The sequence below is a fragment of the Oryx dammah genome, unplaced genomic scaffold (genome assembly GCF_014754425.2).
Source record: "Oryx dammah isolate SB20612 unplaced genomic scaffold, SCBI_Odam_1.1 HiC_scaffold_17, whole genome shotgun sequence".
NCBI classification, from domain to species: domain Eukaryota; kingdom Metazoa; phylum Chordata; class Mammalia; order Artiodactyla; family Bovidae; genus Oryx; species Oryx dammah.
In genome coordinates, this window is record NW_024070201.1 from 63,598,219 (window position 1) to 63,617,509 (window position 19,291).

General features: G+C 44.7%; 1 protein-coding gene and 1 long non-coding RNA gene across 2 annotated transcripts in view; both read right to left on the reverse strand.

Annotated features, from left to right (window-relative positions):
- SLC1A2 (solute carrier family 1 member 2) overlaps nt 1-19,291 on the reverse strand; it is a 160,472-nt gene that overhangs the window by 132,626 nt on the left and 8,555 nt on the right. The window lies entirely within an intron of this gene.
- LOC120876877 lies at nt 149-12,439 on the reverse strand. The gene is made up of 3 exons (XR_005724232.1): nt 12,277-12,439; nt 694-833; nt 149-289 (listed from the first exon to the last, which is right to left on the reverse strand). It is a non-coding gene; the product is annotated as an uncharacterized LOC120876877 (long non-coding RNA).

Here is a 19,291-nt window from a genome sequence, read left to right on the forward strand (position 1 = left end):
TGCCCTATCACTTCTCACTCTTCTACTGTGTCAGGAAAGGAAAATTCCATGGACAGAGGAGCCTGGCGGGCTACAGCCCAGGGGTCACAAAGAGTTGGACATGACTGAGTGCGCACACACACACACACACAAAGGAACATGTCTTTTAAAAATGCATATATTTTCTATATACTTTCAAACACTGACAACCTGCAATGAAATTCAAAGATGTGAGCATAAAGCAAAACTCAATGCTGAAGAAAAGCCATCAAAATGTTATTACTTGGATGGCAGGTTCAAGCATTTTCTTCTGAAAGAAAAACAAAGGAAACCAATTCTTATTTTTGAAAATGAAAATAAAGTCACCTTTAAGATGTTTTATTTTGAATATCCTAATAGATTTCAGGCGATTCAACAATGTTAGGGAAATAATGATGTGCGGCATGGGAATCAACCATTTTAAGGACAGCGATTAGCACACTGAAAGCTTACTGTGTGCCAGGAACTTCGCTCTACGTTTTCTATGCATTTATCCTCACAACCGCCCCTAAAAGATCTGGTGAAACCTATATTACCTACGTGGAAACTGAGGCTCAGAAAATTTAAGTAAGTTGCTTTAATATTACTTTGTCTGAGAAGGTTATCTATGACTATAACACGTCTTACTTTAAAAATGAGAACAGCCATTTATATATTAATAAGTTGCAAACCTACACTTTCTGACTTTCTCATCTTCCAGCAGCCTCCTCCATTCTCTCCTGGAATTGGTATAACAACTTGTTCCTGATTGACCAATCACTGTAGACGGACATCTTAATTATAGGAAGGATTATCTGAGCAGGAACAGGTCAACTCTTTCCGGGAATGAGAGAAAGTGCTCATTTACGCATCCTGCTTCTGAAAAAGTGACTCAGAGAGACACTCAGTCTTTTAAGCGACCTGAAATTCTGGGAAAACCAACTCTTTGGCCACTGAAGAGGATCACGTGCAAATGGTTGGCTCATTTGAGTCTTTCCCTGTGGATGAAGTGAGAAAGCAAGCCCATACCCCACTTTCCAGCACTGCAACCGTCTCTCACTATTAGAGCCGCGTAACCTTCCCCTTAGAACGACTCTCTGGACAGAGCTCTTTAATAATTCACTCTGGATAACTGACTGGAGAGGGTTTGGTTGTCATGGTGACAGCTGAAAGCCCTTATTTGTTGTTTCTTTTTAAGGATCTAAAACCTAAGACCATTTCTTCTCAAATGTTAAATTCCTAATAGAAACTTTCTATATGTGAGAATGAAATGTGAACAGGTGGAGAAAAGATACCTTAAAATGCAGTCTGTAAGTCATTAAATAATCAGGACATTAAAATAAATGCCACAAAAACATTTCTTGGCTCTATACTGCACCCTCCTGGAAGGCAGAGGAAGTGAAAAAATATACTCGGCTCTATTATTATGAAAACATTCATATGGAAAATTCATATGTAAAAGAATTTTTTCACACAAAGTTTTTTTATCTTAACATATATTTCCCCAACTAATCTTTACAACAAACTTATAAGGCCAAAATTATTATCCCTATTTTATAGGTCAAGAAGCTGAGTCTTATCATGGCTAAGCCTCACAGCCTAGAAGTCATGTAGGAAGGATCTGTGCCCAAGTCAACCTGAATCCAAAGTCTGTACTATGTCTGTACACCAGTTTACTGTGAGAAAGGAAGAAAATTGAACCCAACTGAGAGTGGGATAAACTCAGAATATACTTCAGGAAAATGGACCTTAAATAATTTTTACTATACACACTATTTAAAATATCTTTCATCACACAGCTAAAGAGAAGAAGGGAAAATGAGCTTTATCAGTTTCCTGTCTTCAACTTTTATGCAATTCAGAGCCAGACAGAACAACTTGCTCTTCTCCACTACCTTCTGAAAAATATTAGACATATTATTATAGAAAGATAAAAGCTGAGCTGTTTGATTGCAGAGCATGAACTTACTTCAATTTTGGGTCGTTGCTCAGCAAAACGTGGGGAAGAATCAATGAAAGGATCATGAAGAGAAGGAAATACTTTTAAGCAACATCCCTTTAACCTGTGTTTCATAAATCCTAAAGTTTCAAGCCTCAGGGACTCGTGACACTTAAGTCACTGGGTGAGCTGGCCTGGCTCCCGTCCACGTGCACAGGCGGAGCCCCAACACGTGAGACAGGAGCTGTCCCCCAGCTGGGCACACAGACTGTCTCACTGTCACCCCAAGACACGGCTCATGTTTGGGATCTTGATTGTGCCTAGCACCACTCCGGGTTTCAGCTTACTCTCTGGAAAAGGAGGAGTCTTAGAAATTAAGTACAGCGATAGTAAAGTTTAAAGTTGAGAATTTTGATTTGTGCTTTTGAAATGGTTGGCATGACACTTGGTAACTAGTTTGACTGGTTTTACACCAGTCATGTGGTCAACACAAAGCTCTTGGCACAGTGCCTGTACAGCCTAAGTGAGGAAGAAACTAAACATCTCAGCCTACTTTAAAAAAAAAAAAAGCTTGACTATAGTGTGTAAAATAGTGAACATCAAGCATGTTTGACAACAGCCCACAAGAAGAAATACATCTGATGTTTCTCATCATGACCCAGCACACACTTACACGCATCACACACACACACACGCATGCAGATGGACACATGGGCAAGCACACACAAATCTGCAGGAAACAATCTGTATCCTTTCAATACAGGATGCACTCTGACAGGTTCTATCCTTCTCGATTTCATTTTCTTACTTTGACTTTTTTCTAACAAATGGATTTCTTGACCCACTAAATGGTTATGATGGCAGTTTGAGAAGTACTGTCCAAAGCTGTGCTGTTCAGTGTAGGGATGGAGCACTCGAAATGTGACTAGTATGAAACGAGAGGGGCGGTGAGTTTAAAACACACAGCAGACATTTAAAAATATTACCAAACATTAAAGTAAAATACCTCATTAATGATCTTTCCCGCCGATTGCATGTGAAAGCAAAAATAGTTTGGCTAATTTGAAGCAAATGAAATATTTTACTATAACGAATGTGGCCTGTTCCTCTTTACTTTCTGTGGCTATGAGAACATTTAATATTACAGAGGAGGCTCATATTAAGGTTCTAGCAGGCAGCGCTGACCTAGAGCAGGGTCAGCAGCGACCGTTTATGTCAAATCCACCCCGCCATCTGTTTTTGTAGATAAACCCTTATTGGAACACATCCTCTGTGCTTCATTCACATACTATATTGGTGAAGAGTTGCCACACAGACTGTGTATGACCTCAGTTCAGTTCAGTCGCTCAGTCGTGTCCAACTCTTTCTGACCCCATGGACTGCAGCATGCCAGGCTTCCCTGTTCATCATCAACTCCTGGAGCTTGCTCAAACTCATGTCCATCAAGTCTAAAATATTTACCACCTGATCCTTTGCAAAAAAAAAAAGTTTGCTGACCCCTAAAAGAGCATCAGATGCTATTGTCTGCTAGTTAATGTGCATATATATATATATATATATACACACACACACACACACATATACACACACACACATATACGTTATTTGACTTGATACTAATGGCAATCCTGCAAGAGGAGTTTCATTACCACACTTTACAAAAGAGATTCCAAGCAATTAAGTAACTGGCTCCAGATCCCTCAACTGGGCAGGAAAAAACAGAGCTGGGATTTGAACCCATGCTAGTCTGATGGAGAATTCCAGGGACAGAGGAGCCTAGTGGGCTGCCGCTATGGGGTTGCACAGAGTCGGACATGACTGAAGCGACTTAGCAGCAGCAGCAGTCTGATGAGGGTGAAAGAGGAGAGTGAAAAAGCTGGCTTAAAACTCAACATTCAACAAACTAAGATCATGGCCTCTGGTCCCATCACTTCACGGCAAATAGAAGGGGAAAAGAAGAGGCAGAGACAGATTTTCTTTTCTTCAGCTCCTAGATCACTATGGGCCGTGACTGCAGCCATGAAATTAGAAGTCATTTGCTTCTTGGAAGAAAAGCTGTGACAAAGCTGGACAGAGTATTAAAAAGCAGAGACATGACTTGACAAAGGTCTGTAGAGTCAAAACTGTGATTTTTCCAGTAGTCATGTGCGGATGTGAGAGCTGGACCATGAAAAAGGCTGAGCACTGAAGAACTGAGGCTTTCAAAATGTAGTGCTGGAGAAGACTCTTTGAGGGTCCCTGGGACTGCAAGGAAATCAAACCAGTCAATTCTAAAGGAAATCAACTCTGAATATTCATCGGAAGGACTGATGCTAAAGCTCCAATACTTTGGCCACCTGATCAGACAGCCAACTCATTGGAAAAGACCTTGATGATGGGAAAGATTGAAAGCAAAAGTAGAAGGGGTGGCAGGGGATGAGATGGTTGGCTGGCATCACTGACTCAATGGACATGAACTTGAGCAAATTCTGGGAGACAGTGGAGGACAGGGAAGCCTGGCGTGCTGTGATCCATGGGGTCTCAAAGAGTCGGACACGATTCAGCAACTGCATGACAACAAGGCCTGGGCTACCATTTCTACCTTGTAGGCACCTTCCCCTCCCTCAAACAATGCCTTCTTAGCTAGATATAGCACTAAACTCCACCTCTGTGGCTGTAGAACTGGCCCATCGGACTGTCAACCAGTCCATAGGAAAGTGGGGACAGGTTTGGGGAAGAAGGCCTCTCAGGGAATTTAAGGATTCTAACTATTCCTTTAGTTCTAGGGAAAATGAGCAGCTTTTGACCCACCATGAAAATTAATACTGTTCAGATGCTGCTCTGTGAATAACCAAAATGCCATCATGTTAAGCTTCTCTTCACTTCAGTTAGGGCTTTTCATTAAGGTGCCTCTTTTTTCATTTTCAACCCTAATACTTCAGGGCTTCACACCTCAGATTTGATGGCCCCAGATAGCTAAATAAAGTCATTTTTGAAAAAAAAAAAAATAGTGTGGGAAAGACTGAAAAAGTCACTGGGGCTATTATAAAGTGAAAAAAATAAAAGAGATTGCTGAGTGATACCTATTTTGGTGAATAAAAATCACGTATAAATGTCCTATTTTATGTGTGTCTGTGTGTGTGTGTCTGTGTGTGTTGGAGACTATTCTCACAAGGTGTGTGGAATATTTATTTGTTACAATGAAAACATAATTACTGTCAAGTTTTTGACGTTTCCTAGCTGAAGAAGTCATGCACATTTTCTGCGTGTGCAATTGTAGGTCGCTGCCATCCTTCCACTGATTTCCACGTAGGAAAACACAGAGTAATGAAATCATGTAAGTACAAAGGACTAGGATCTCAGGACTCAGTCAGGAAGCCTGGGGAGCGGCTCAATTGTTTTTGAGGAAAAGTGGGGCCACAGCGCCTCCCTGTGTCCAGGGCGGGGGATGTCACCAGCAGCGGGCAGAGGAAGCCAGCCTCTGCTGCTCTGGGGCAGGGGTCCTGCTGGGCAATTGCATATAGACTACTGCATATAGTGGGCACAAGAAATGCCCGGGGGTCAAACAATATTTATGCTTGTTGAGTGAGACAAGTGAGAGAGCTCGAGCTCCAAGGCCCAGATTTTGCCTGTCAAAATAAAGGCTTCCAGGGTTTCTAGACTCTTCTCGGTGGCAGTGGAAGGGCTTGGGAAAGCCACCTGGAAGCGATGCCCTGAGTCCAGCACAGCATCCATCCAGGCCTGGCATCCTCATATCTCTCTTTCTGGCATATTTTTGGCAGCGACGAGGTGCGCATGGACTGTAGCCTACGAGGCTCCTCCGTCCATGGGATTTTCCAGGCAAGAACACTGGAGTGGGTTGCCATTTCCTTCTCCAGATCTTCCTGATCCAGGGATTGAACCCGGGTTTCCCGCATTGTAGGCAGACGCTTTACCATCTGAGCCACCAGGGGGATGTGCATAAATGTAGAATTAGTACACTTTCAATAAAGGTTTTATACATTTTGAAGGCTCAGTTTCAGGTGTTCCAGAGAGATTTAAGCACTGCTTACCTGGGAATATGTTTTATATTTTACGTTAATGTATTTATCATTTATTTTTGGCTGTGCTGGGTATTCGCTGCTGTGCGAGCTTTTCTCTAGCTGCAGTGAGCGGGGACTACTCTTCATGGTAGCGTGCAGCCTTCTCACTGCAGCGGCTTCTCTTGTTGCAGGGCATGGACTCTAGGGCACATGGGCTCAGTAGTTGTGGCTCCCGGGCTCTAGAGCCCGGGCTCAGTAGTTGTGGCTCATGGGCTTAGTTGCTCTGAGGCATGTGGGATCTTCTCGACCCAGGCATCAAACTTGTGTCTCCTGCACTGGCAGGCGGCTTCTTTACCACTGAGCCAGAAAGGAAGCCCTGGCAATATGTTTTATAATAGCCACCTTTGTTCCCAAGCACCTACTTGTTGCAGGACCAGTCAAATGGCTGATGACTTTCATTACAGCCCTGCAAGGTAGATGCTATTATCTCTACTCTATAGTAGGGACAGAAGAGGAATCTGAAGCTCCGAGAAGCCGAGTTGCTCATCGGGAAAATAACCAGTCCGATACTCAAAAGACCTCTCGCTCCTTCTAGGTGCCAGGGGTCCTGCACTAAGGTTCTAGCCAGACTGCGAGGACAGCAGGTAGCCGGAGACCAAAAGGCATTCTCTCCAGGCTCCAGGTGACTGGGCCCCACCAGACGGCGGTATCTGACTCACAGAAAAGTGAAGTTGCTCAATCGCGTCCACCTCTTTGCAACACCATGGACTGTAGCCTGCCAGGCTCCTCGGTCCATGGGATTTTCCAGGCAAGATACTGAAGGGGTTTGTCATGATCTTCCCAACCCAGGGATCGAATCCAGGTCTCCCCCATTGCAGGCAGACTCTTTACTGTCTAAGCCACCAGGGAATCCCTACAGAGGGTCATCCTTAACACCAAAGCAGAGGGCCAGCCACTCTACATGCATTTATTAGATCAATGAACAGCACCTATTTTACTGCAGCTTGAGCCGGAGGCCCAGGTGATATTCCAGAAGACTGGCCTAACTTCTAACGCTCCCATGCTGAAGACAGAGGCCAGCCCAGACGCTGATATTGCCTCCATCCTACAGTTAACACAGGAGTCCCTTCCCTGGTCACTTTTAAGCCCGATGGCTGCAGGTGACCCACAGCATCTGCATTCTTTCTTCCAATTCTTTTTGCTATCTTAATGTCCTGAGCAGAGATGGCAAAAGTAATTCCCAAACTGGTATTCACTGCTAAGCCTTTCATCAAATTAATATTTGGTCATCAGGAAGAGGCATTCAGACAAGATGCAAAGGATGTTTCATGAATTTGAACAGTCATCAATCACTTTTCCTCCAAGGTTTGAGCATTCTCTAGAGTAATCTGTTAAGTTCAGTCACTCAGTCATTTCTGACTCTTTGCGACCCCATGGACTCCAGCATGCCAGGCTTCCCTGTCCTTCACCAACTCCCAGAGCTTGCTCAAACTCATTTTGAGCGAGTCAATGATGCCATCCAATCATCTTATCCTCTGTCATCCCCTTCTCCTCCTGCCTTCAATCTTTCCCAGCATTAGGGTCTTTTCCAATAAGTCCGTTCTTCACATCAGGTGGCCAAAGTATTGGAGTTTCAGCTTCAGCATCAGTCCTTCCAATGAATATTCAGGACTGATTTCTAGTAATCTGTGGCCTCCTCCATATATGAAATAAAACCAAATGAAAATTATTATAGGTGTCACTAGAACGTGCATCTTAAAATGACATGCAGATATTTAAAAGACATTTTAAAGAACTCTTTGCCTAAAAATGTTCAAGTTTTTTAAATATAGGAGAGAATACAGACTCCCTTTATCATCCTGTGCATTTCTTTCACAAATTTCCTCCCCCGCCTCCAAGCTTTTAATCTCGTGGGAATGACTAGGGAAGGCTCCAGACATTTGAGCCCCTTTTATAACCATGAGCCAGCATCCACCAGTTCACGTGAGAAGGAAGATGTCTTTGTTCAATGGAGCCCTCCCGTCCTCAGCAATTTGCAAGCTTACTGCCTTTCTGTCACCAAATCCATCCCCAGCTCCTGAACAATCCCAACCTTAACCCCAGGAGTCTTGAAAGATAAACTCCCCAGCCTTGTACAAGGCCCCCCAGCTGCGATCCTTTCCCCCACCTCCCTCCCGCAGGCAGTGGGGGCATTCTGCTTGGCTCATGATGTCCAAGTGAAGGCTGAGATTCACACTCTGTGCCCAAACATGCCCTAAGCCAGGGGTGGAGGGGTCAGAGACACAGCTCCTGGGTCTCCAAAGCCTCGGCCCACTGCTCGGGCACCAGATACCTGCCACGATGTCCTGTACCTGCCTGACTGTCCCTTGCACACTGGATGTGCAGATCTGGCCACCTAAACCTGCTGGAGCGAAAGAATGCTTTTCAACTACATAAATGTGCAAATAGCTCATTTAATTCTCCTGATTAAATATTAAAATTCCCCTAACATTAGTCAAAAGCATGAACTTTCTGGCCTAGAAAATGACCAAGTGACTCAGCAGAAAAAAGCAGGCCAGGCCAGGTGGGCGGATCCCTTCCTTTCTACCCTGGAAAGCTCACCCTATGGCCACACCTTCAATCACCGCTCACAGGCTGGAGGGCCACCATCCCACCGGAGGAGAATAGGATGGAATTCCAGGAAAATTAGAACCTGTAGATTCTGATCTAGTTAGTGGAAATGATCAGAGCCAAACGGCCCCGGGGTTTGGAGAGACACAGCTCTGGGTCCCATTTCTGCTGCACAGTTAAATTGCTGGTCATGATGTTGCAGCTGGAGAATAATAATTTTTAAAAACAATATTTTTAATTTTTAAATATTTTTAGATTAAAAAATAATATTAAAAAATTTTAATATCTTTAAAAAAATCTTTTAAATTAAAAAATGTTATCTTTTAAAAATCATCATCCCCTCTGGATATTCTCATATCTTCAATAAAGTCTACACATTCATAACCCCCTTGTATGTGAGAGGCTCTGGGGGAATTAAAGGGTAAGGGAGCTAAGAGAAAGTTCGCTTTGACACCTCACCTTCCACCAAGACTGCAGACAGAGAAGCACTATCCGAGGGACAGTAATGGCCCCAGGGACCCCAGAATAGCCAGCGGAGGCCCAAGGTGAAGGGACAAACAGGTGAAGAGAGCAATACACCTTCGAAAGCTCACACACTAGGAGGGAAGAAGAAAAGCTTAGAATATGCCTGAGACAGTCTTCAGCTTCCATTTCCTTCTTCCTTTGAATCTTTCAAACTCACAGGACTCAGGGTATTGTGAGATTTAATGGACCCATTTCTGGTCCAGAAGCCAGTAACAGAGCAAGGACTAAGACCCAGGTCTCTCTGCTCAGTTAGACTGTGGACTTCTGGCTAATGAGGGGGCTGAGCCAAATGTTCTGGAACATTCTGAGTCCATGGTGACAACAACAAGAAACACTTTATTATCCTTATCGTGACATAGCAGCTGATTGAGCGTTCCTTGCCAAGGAAATTTCGCATGCCTTGACCGCTCTCTCTCTTGAAGAGGGTTGAACAAAAATAAGATCCGAGTTTGGCTAAGGAAACACAGCCCAAACTTGAAGTGCTACCCTGGGTGAGTTATCCAGAGGATATTAAGTTCACAGCAACTCCACACTGGGTTAAGTAAAGCCCGCTGAAATAGATATTTCGGGTCCACAGTTTGTAGGGTAATAAAAGGGAATGCCCCTTCCTCTCCCTCAGGGAGATGATATGAGTTACCTAATCTTAAGAGATCTAAATAAAGGCAGTCTTACCCTAAGCAGCGGCAGCTTAGCCTCCTACTCAGCTCCACGGGGCTCTGAAACACATGCGATGAGAAGAGAGGCCATTCAGAGCCTCCTGGATAGGAAGGAGGGACACCGGCCCTGCGGAGCCTGCCCACGGCTGGGCCACCAGCTGAGAGACTCCATTTGTGAGTTTATTTGGATCGGCCTGCAGTTACTTGCAAAACAGAAATTTTCAGCTGCATCTCTTCTTACCAGCCTGGAAGACGCAATCCCATCCACACAGGCGCTGAGCGTGGCCATCCTACTCCCCTGCTCCCTGACCTCCCGTCCTTCCCACGTGGACCCCCTCTAGCCTTAAGGAAGTCGAGAGCTGTCCAACAGACTCTGCTCCCCACAGACACCTCCTAGGTCACATAGGAAAGGAAAGCAAGAACTCTGAATGACTTGGTCCCCACACCTTAACTTTGACCTGCCTGGATAATAAAGACAAATGGGATGATTCTCCCTGTTTGGTTGTTAGGTAGATGTCACCTTCTTAGACTTGGGGCACAAAATCCGGATGACCACAGCTGGAAGCAGGGAAGTGGCCCGGGCTGGGTCTCGAGACAAGAAGGTGAAGAACGGGAGAAGCAGCTCTGGCACTCAGCGCCTGCATGTAGATGACGCCCTGCAGTTGGAAGCAGCTTGTTCTATCATCTATCCTCAGGCAGAGCAGAAAGGACACTTAGTTCTTGCCATCTGCAGCACAAAGACAGCTCAGGCTGGCAGCTGTCACCAGTAAGACCAAAGCATTAGAGGGTTGGAAACTTCAGCCCCTCCTCCCACCCGGACCCTGGGGGAGGAGAAAGGAGCTGGAGATTGAGTTAATAACCAATGGCCAGTGGTGTCATCAATCATGCCAACACCATGAAACTCCCATAGAAATCTCTAGAAGCTTCCATGTTATAAACACATCAAGGCATGCCCAGAGAGGGGACCAGACCCCCTTTTCCATACCTTGCCTATCATCTCTTCCATTGGCTGTTCCTGAATTGTATCCTTTACAAGAAACTTGGACGCATAGGGGGCTTCCCTGGTAGCACAGCTGGTAAGGAATCCGCCTGCAATACAGGAGACCCCTGCTCAATTCCTGGGTTGGGAAGATCCCCTGGAGAAGGGAAAGGCTACCCACCCCAGTATTCTGACCTGGAGAATTCCATGGACTATTCAGTCCATGGGGTCGCAAAGAGTCGGACACGACTGAGCGACTTTCACTTTCACTTTCTGGAAATGTAACTAAACTTAAAGTGTTTCCCTGAGTTCTGTGGGTCAATCCCGCACATTAGCAAATCTGTTGAGGGGGTTATGGGAACCCCCTGAATGTCCAGCCTGTCAATCAAAATACAACCTGGGCTTTCAACCAGCATCTGCAGTGGGGCATCCTCGTGGGACTGAACCCTTAACTTATGGGATCTGATGCTAACTCCCAGGTAGACGGTGTAAGAACTGAACTGAATGGTAGGATACCCAGCTGGCATCGGAGAGTGTGGTAGAAAAAGCGCCACATGTTTTGACTCAGGTGTGTTATGAGTACAAATAGTTCAAGGGTTAAAAGCACAGAAAGAAAAACCTTCAAACAAACCATCACTAGCGCAAATACCACCATAAGATCAAAGACGTCTAGGACCAACTTTCTAATCTTATCACTGTGGTTCTCAAGAAAGAATTAGCAAACACACACCCGTGCGTATGAGTGTTGGCAACCTAACTTGCAAAGTAGAGAAACTGACAGATAACCCCACCTAAGTTCAGCAGGCTTAAAGCAACATAGTAAAGGCTATTCCGAGATATAGAAAAACAATCATCATTACAGGTGGCCTCTGTGTCCCAGGCTCACATTCTGCCTTAATCCTTTCCAAACCTATCTGGTGGGTGATATTGTCCCTATTTAACAGATAAATAAACTGAGTCTCAGAGAGGCTAGTTAACTTCCCTGGAGTTTTACTGTCAGGAAGCCGTGCAACAGAAAATCCTTCCAACCACTACAACACGGGTCCCAGAAGCTGCTTTGTGCCAAGCATCTCATTATGAAACAGTCTAGGGCACTGCAAGAGATCAGATATTCTCAAGGTTATCATCCTTTTCATGATCACTGTCACCATGAACAGCAGTATTCCATACAGGCCTGTTTCTGTGTGGCTTCCCTGCGGGACTGGCCATGTGATTTGCAGGGCTTAGTGCAAAAATTAAAACCCCAGGACTCTGTTATTAAGAATTTCAAGAATGTGACTATAGAGCATTAAACCAAGGACAGGTCCCTTCTGAGCCCTGTGTAGCTGCCCATCCCAAGCCCAGGAAGTCAGTTCTGCTTCCCTATGTTTCTATGTGTATAATCAATAAATTCAAATAATCTAAGATTCTCTTGAAGGAGGACTCAGAAATTCTGACAGTAAAGCTCACCCCCCAGTGATCTTTTTGATGGTATACATGTATATATTCTGTAAATACCCTATGATTCTATGACATGAGAAACTCAAAAGGTTAATTTTAAATGCCCCCTTGACCAGATGCTAAACTCACAGCTGCGCAGAAACCTGATTTTCCCACTGCTTGAGAACTCGGGAAGATCTCCATCTTGCTGACTGGCCTGGGCAGCTTAGCTCAAAGGTGGAGAGCGACGTCCTCTTTCGACCAGCATATGGACACATGGCTAAGGCCCTCCTCCTTCCTCTATGGTCTCCTCCTAAGGGAGTGAGCCCAGCAACCAAAACACAGTGCTTTCACACCTGTTTGATTTCGATTTCCTGCTTCCAACTGGGTTGGAACACAAGCTGGACTTCTGGGGTGGCTGGTTAGTCATTTGGAAGAGAGGAATATCTGCTTTCACGCTTCCACTCTCACCACGTCTATTCTGGGGCCTTTCCAGTGCTTTCAAAACATACTTCTCAATCCCTCGTCTTTTTCCTCTCTCATTAAAAGCCTTCTCTTCCTCCCCATAATTGCCCCTTCACTTTTAAAAAGTCTGCCAGGATCCCAGACCAAACCAGATTGGACCTACCCAGGCTCTGGAACCAGCAAATCTTGCTCGAAGCCCCCCAGTGATGCTCAGGGAGAAGCCAGGAGGACTAGGACGACCCAGGACCAGGCTGGCAACGCCGACCGCTGTCAACTCGTTCTCAACCTCAGTCCTCTTGTCCCAGGTATAGCCTTGTGCTCCAGAGCTCTGGCCCCCAGGTATTTTAACAACTCCAGGTCACTTGGAATATAAACAGTCAAAGCGGCAGGGCTTCCCTTCTCAAAACCCGTGGCAACAGCTGGTGCTGGCGTGGGGAGGGAAGTGCCCTCTGGCTCCTGATTCAGGGCAGCAGGAAAACCACCCTTGCCCTGCAGCTGGCATGCAGGAGGCCCCACAGCGCCCCCTTCTGGACAAACTGGGTAGATTTTGTGTGCTAAACCATTACTTATACATAGGGATTGTGTGTGGAGATCTGCAGCTTACTATCCTGGAAACCCACTGAGAGTCTTCAGAGGGGAAGCGAAAGCAAAGAAAGTAAAAACGTGATCTATGGTGCTCCAGCTAACAACAACTTCTATGTCAGAGAAGACTAGAAAACACAGCATCTCTACTTTGATTCTACTTTCAAGTCAAAAACAGCAGTCTGACTGCCCCAGCTCTGAATCTAGGAAGAATCTACCATTCGCCATTAAGGATGATGAGGGTGGTTCCAGCTGAAGACTTTCTCATAAGGCTCAGGAAGGGGTTCCATAAACGGGCCCTTCATCTCATCACAGAATTCTCCCTGAGGATGGAGAAACAAGCATGCTGAGTGAGCAGAGGTTTTATTTTCTTATCCCACCAGGACACAAAAAAACAGCCCTCAACATGTGCATCCCAGCCCTAGAAAACTCCAGCAAAGAACTTCAAGAAATATGAGTATCACACATTTTTCTTTACATTACTGTTAGGGGAAGCACATTGAAACAGCCCACCCTGGCCAGGCACCATAGTAACCATTTGCATGAGTTATTTTACGACAGGAGGTCCTGGTAAGGAACACAGAACTAATGAGCCTCCACCAACCGGAAGAGTTTGTTAAAGGTCAAAAGGAGACACCACATGTCCGACCACCTCCCAGAATCCTTCTCTTTGACATCCATCGTGGCTGAACAAGGCGTGCACCACCAGGAAGGACTCTGAGTCAGAATGATTGGCTAAAGACAACCCGGAAACTAATCCCATCACCATAAAACCTGAGACTGCAAGCCATGCAGCAGAGCTGTTCTCCTGGGTTCCCTTACCCTGAGGCTCCCCACCCGGGTGCCCTTTCCCAGTAAACTCTCTTGCTTTGTCAGCAGATGTGTTTCCTCGGACAATTCATTTCCAAGTGTTAGACAAAAGCCCAGTTTGGGGCTCTGGAAGGGGTCCCCTGTCCTTCAACTTTACCAGGAAACATATACCAACAGCAAGATGTATTTATTTTTAGACCCAGGGCTTTTTCTTTTCCAACCACAATAGGAAGTCAAAGAAGAGAACTCTAATGGGAATGATTAAATACATTCAGAATCTCTTTAAAAGGTAAAAAGCATCAATATTAATAGACCTTTTTCTAGACCAGTTTCACAAGCAGTTGTACTGTTGAGCCCTGGATTTATTCTCTGATGTAATTTACACATCATTTTTTACTTAAATCCTTCTTTGAATATCAAATGAATGCTAACTTCTCCTTGTTTTTCTTTCAGAAGGAAAGAGGAAAAGGAACAGAAAGACATCACTCAGAGAAAGCCAGAAGTCTTGGGAAAGACAGGGGGAAGTGGGGGAAGTGGACTCAAAAACTCTTTATCTGATTCCATTTTATTGCATTTTAAAATAACAGCAGCTACAGGAGTTTGTAATCTTTCCCAGACAACAGCATGGGAACATAATCAACTATGACAAATACATTTTTGGCTTCACAAGATGAGCTGCTGCCCAATTATTCTTATAACCTACTTGAACCTTGTCAACCTTTGCAGTGAAAAGGCTGGTTATTTATTGACTGCTAGGCAGAGAAGGTCAACTGATCGCCAGGAACTAAAAAGGAGGACTTGTCCTAACAAGCAAAAGAGCAGGGTTGTTTTGTTTTTTTTTTTCAACTTTGGTGCTGTTCCTCCCTTAAAACCATCCTCTCTATGCCCTTGCATGTCTCCTTCCCAAATCAGACAATTCAGTTGCATCAACATGCACTGTGATAATGATAAGTTGGGGCACAAAGAAATGAACGTAGTCCTCATCCTCAGAGAGATCTCAGGATTGTGGTGGCTCAGACAGACAAGAAAACACTGAGCACACTCCTGTAATAATGAAGCGCTATAATAAATGTGATGGGGACAAAGTTCCTGGAAAAGACCCAGCCCAAATGTCATCTCTCTAGAGAAGGCTTCCCGACATCCCCAGGCTGAGGTGGGTGAGTATTCAATTAATAAATGTGTATTGAGTGCGTAGCGTTCGGATCCTGGGAGATGCCATGATGAACCAACCATCAGAATGCTTACATTCTGGTGATGGAGGTAGACAGACATAAGAAGATAAATAAAATTGTAACTGATGCCATGAAGAAAGGGGAAAAGAAGAAATGATGCAGATCTAAGAAAGAGGGACCTATTTTCAGGTCCTGTTGGCAGGATGAGAGAAGAGCTCTCTGGGAAACACAGCTCCAGCTAAGAACTAAAGGATGTTTCCATATAAGAGGGTGACGGCCAATCAGAGAATGGTGGTAGGTGGAGGGTAGGAAGTGGTCTAGACAAAGGGAATGGGCCCGAAGGTGTGCAAGACTGGGGGGTGTTTGAGGAAATGAAAGTTAGGAGGTTGGGAAGCTTCCACTGGAGAGATGACTTGCCTGGGGTAGCATGAAGCAGGACCATGGAGAGAAAAGGCCAGACTTAGGAATGTTTTGGAGATAGAACTGAGAAAGCTTGTAGGTTGGGACTGATGGAAGAGAAAAAAACAGGGCCAATACTTACCTTTCTAGCTTTGACTCTCTAGAGAAACTTGGGAAGGAGTAAGGGTGAGTCTGCAGGGAAAATAACCAACATTTCCACTGTACCGTGATCATTTTGAGATGCCTGTGCATTGCCCAGATGGAGATGTCCATTAGGGTAAAGGATATAGGAAACTGGAGCTTGGAGGAAAGGTCTGAGATAGAAACAGACACTTGGGAGTTATCAGTATACATGTGGTATGCAAGTGCCCAAGAAGGGATCCAGAGAGAACGCAGAGCCAAGAGAATTGGGATTGAGAATGAGTCCGAGGAAGTTTTAGGAGCTACACAAGAGCACAGATGAAAGATTATGAAGAAAAATAGAAGCGATCCAGCTAGTGAGACTTAGGAAGGCTACGGACAGTGAAACAAAAAAGTGAATAACAACCACTACTAAAATATATCCAACTCCAGCCAGCTGCCCCCTCTGTCACTCAAAGGGCCACCAGGGTTGGCTGCATGGGTCTAGCGGTTTAGGCGCGTGAGCTTTTCCGCGCCCTCTGCTCTGAGCTCGCCTTCCCTGCATCATGGGTTGGAGCAGGAAGACTGTAGGGAGCTCTGACCAAGTCTCGGAGTGCTGCCGTGTCTTCTCCTGCAGGAACCTCCAGAGCGAGTGATGAATTACCCTCTGGTTCTACTCCTTTTCTGCATCAGCTTCTTCCACAAAGGGAACTCAAGATCTCAGCATCACTTAGACAACCTTTTGAGCACGCTTACCTCACACCTATTCTGAAACTAAAGCAAGTAAACCAAAATGTAACCTTGCTCTCGCATCCTCCCCTTGATGCCCGCTCTTAAAAAAAAAATCACATTCACCTTCTCCCCAGCCATTCCCAACTCACAATCACATGCCAAAAGTAGCCCTTATATTGCTGTCTCTAGCTCTGCTCAGCAACCGCCTTGAAAATGATCCCTTTTCAGGACTTACATTATTTAATGTCACTGTAGAAGTGATGTCAGCCTCTCCAAGACCCTTAATTCTCTCCTGATTCCCCTCCTTACTTCTCAACATCCTAAGTACCCTGAAGCACTTCTGTCCACCGAGACACATGGGAGCTCCCTAGGATTCTTCCCTCAGCCCCCTACATGTGCTTGGCCACTGAGTCCTTCTAAATATCCTTGGAATCTGGTAATGCCTATGCAGCTCTATAGCCTAATATAGGCCAGTATTCTCCACCCAGATGTCATCTTCTAACCAAGCTCAGTGGTCCTGCCTCATTCTCTTCTTCCAGCTCATGCTGCTGCTGCTGCTAAGTCACTTCAGTCGTGTCCAACTCTGTGCAACCGCACAGACAGCAGTCCTGGAGTGGGGTGCCATTGCCGTCTCCACTTCCAACTCATATTTCGCTCAAAATTCTTATAATAATTATAATAACAAAGACTTGGAGATGACCTAAATATCTATCGATCAAGGACTGCTTAAATCAATTATTATATAACCATAGAGTGGACAGTGAGCTATTACCAGATATATAGATTATATATATATATATATATATATATCATATGCATATATACGAGGCATGAAGTGAAAAGCAAGTTGAAGTAAGCTGGATAGGATTATGCAATTTGCATATTAAGAATTGGATGTTTACATTGTCTCATGTTACATGTTACATGTCTGTCTCAAAAGACCCAAAAAGTGAGTATTTTTAGAGAACAGGATTGAGCTGAGAGACAATCTTTTATTTCTTTATGCTACTCTGTAATATTAGAAGTTTGGGGGTTTTTTGGTTTGTTTTTTAATAAGGCCACATTTTTCATTATGGGAAAAGAGGCATAGGACAAAAATTTTTTTGACCCAAAGGACAAAAATTTTTCTTTTAATTGTTTAAGATGATCTATTTGACAGTGGATAGTAAATTCTTCATACCCCTTTATTCAGCTAATACATTCCATGTGCCAAATGTAGTCTCTAAATGTAGATTGAAAACAATCAGTGTTGCCTTACCCATTTTCTGGAAACATACACGATATCTATCTGCCATTGTAAATAAGAGACGTGTAACTCTTAAAAACAGGTATGGAAAGGAAGGTTTCAATGTTGCTTGCTTTACCTTCTGTTACTCTATAATTGGGCCATTTGAACTGAGTTGTCTGCTAATAAAAACACAGACACATTGATAACCAATGTCCTGGTCTCAAAGCAGACCAGGTCTCACCTGCTGTGAGAAAACAAGTGGACATACCCACAGAGGTATAATCTGCAAGGCCCTGGATTACATACAAAAGTGCTCTTTCGTCTCTGAACACATCTGCATATTTACCAAGGGAACAGATCAGGGAAAAGTCAACATACAAGCGCTCTGGGCCGGAGGTTGACAGAACGCACGGCTTCTTGAATCAACAGAACAAGTGGATGTTCCCGAAAGGGATGACCCAGTCCCCTGCCTCCCCTCTTCCAAGGCAAGGACTCCATGAGAAACAACACTAGCAGGAGCATAGAAACAGCTGCTGTGAACGCTGGAAATATCAGTAAGAGCTAGACTCTGGCTCCTGCGATATTTATCTGTTGATCTTTCTGCCCCTTCCATTCACTAGAACTGGTTTCCCTTTCTTGGGCATCAATTTGAGATAACCAGGCTCCTGTTGGACCAGCTACCTTTGGAAGGTCTGAGTGATGAGAAGGGTTAGGTCATCTGTCTTTGGGGGCTGTGTGGGTCACAGCTAGAACCAAGGCAGTGACACCTGCTAATGCTCTCCAGCCCTGCCCACCAGAATCCACCTGCCTCCCTGTTGCCCAACAGCACCCTCCTTTTAAGGTCCAGTATTTTATTACAGATGACAGTTTTGTGGAGCCTGGATATTCAGATGGAAAGCAACAGAACCTCTCTCAAACATTTGAGTTTAGAGCTAGCAGTGGATGCTGTGGTGAGTTCCCCTAAATGCCCCCACGTTCAGGACTGAGGCGTTTATCCCACCAGCTGCCAGGAGTGTTGATAAGTGACAGTGCTTACCAACTCTATCTCTGTCTAAGGCCTTGCTATGTCTTCACCCAGGGCCAGGCCCACTGCCCGAGCACAACCCAATCCAGGGGCGGGTTGTTCTAGTGGTAGAGGTCTCTTTTCTCTCCATTCAGGACCTTTCTGCACCAGAACTTCCTGAAGAATGAGACAGGCACTTTGTTGGACTGTTTCAGCTTCTTCCTCTGCTCACCCTTGCTCCCTTCTCTCTTCTACAAGGATTTATTCTGAGAAGTTCTCTCAATAAATTACCTGCACGCAAGTCTCCATCCCAAAGTATTTCCCATGAGAGAACTGCAACAGGTCCTCAACCCCAATGTTTTAATGTCTTGAAAAGACTCCAAATTTTGGTCTTCTCAGACTAAGAGAGAAATGCTTGCAAATGATTAGCTCTTCATTGAAATGTTAGCAATTAATCATGATGGAAAAATCAATGATCCCTGCAGTGCTTCTGTGCTATGATGGTTTTACTAATATCTGCTGATGGATGACTTTGAATCCCAGGAAAACACTTAGGGGAACAGATTCAGTCTATAATTCCATTACACTCTACTCTTTTCTTAGAAATTAGTCCAATATTTACTTTTGACACTTTCTCTAGACCCTATGTTGCAT